This window comes from Austrofundulus limnaeus, unplaced genomic scaffold, assembly GCF_001266775.1.
Source record: "Austrofundulus limnaeus strain Quisiro unplaced genomic scaffold, Austrofundulus_limnaeus-1.0 Scaffold286, whole genome shotgun sequence".
NCBI classification, from domain to species: domain Eukaryota; kingdom Metazoa; phylum Chordata; class Actinopteri; order Cyprinodontiformes; family Rivulidae; genus Austrofundulus; species Austrofundulus limnaeus.
This window is the reverse complement of record NW_013952688.1, coordinates 65,025-66,050: the sequence shown is the minus strand read 5'-3', so window position 1 is coordinate 66,050 and position 1,026 is coordinate 65,025.

Sequence of the window (1,026 nt, the reverse complement as noted above, 5' to 3'; positions counted from 1 at the left end):
TGACGTGTTCAATACTTATTTTACCTGCAGTATATACACGTAACATTTAAATCTAACATGTGGTAAAAGCTAGCTAAATGTAAGAACAGTGAGCTAAAGAACAAGTGGAAAATTTTAAACACTCAAAAAATGAGCTGAATAATGAAAAATGTTAGTTAAATTTTTAACATTTCATTTTACACTCTGCACCCCATACAGTACTGTGCAAATAATGACAAATTCAGATGTTTAGTTTTTACCAAACTAAAACAGCTATACCACGTTCTACACCACTGAACGTCAAAACAGAACTCTGTTCAACGTTCAGGAGACGTCTGAACATTGAGTGCTAGCTGGGTAAGGGTCAGAAGGTACACACAGATAGACCAARAAATCYAGAGCTTTGACTCAGCCATTTCTTCACATGACTAATCAAAGCAACACRCTCATTACTGAATAATAATATGGTTATTTTCTAAAAACAATATTAACTTTAATAAAGTTCTGAGGAATARTATGTAGAATTGATTCTTTAAAATACAATTAAACAGTCTGCTGTAGTTGTAAAGCACATYTTTATTCCAAAATATAAAGTGTTGTATTAGATCAAAGCTCAGAACATCCATCCATCCATCCATTATAMTACCTGCTTCTTTCTTTCTGGGTCATATCACTGGTCCCTATGTCTAGCAGTCACTGTGCATGTTAATTTCTACAAATAAAATAAGGATGAAAAATAAAATTGTTCATTTCTACAACTGATAAAAGTTTAACATAGTGTTAAGTAAAACAAGGTTTAGCATGTTGTTTTTACGACYTGTGTGCTTAAAACTCAATAAAAATCTTTTTTTTTCAGCAGGGTATACAGAGAAGACCGCAAGCAAAACTTGGCTCAAACAAGGTTTGATATAATGTTTCCAACAAAAGGTTTTTTTTGTTGTATCTTTTCCCTAAAGCAGATCAACTACAAACACTTTACAAACATTTTATTCCACAGCTGACCTGATAAAAATGACAGATTTTATTTTCTGGATCTCTGACAGACGG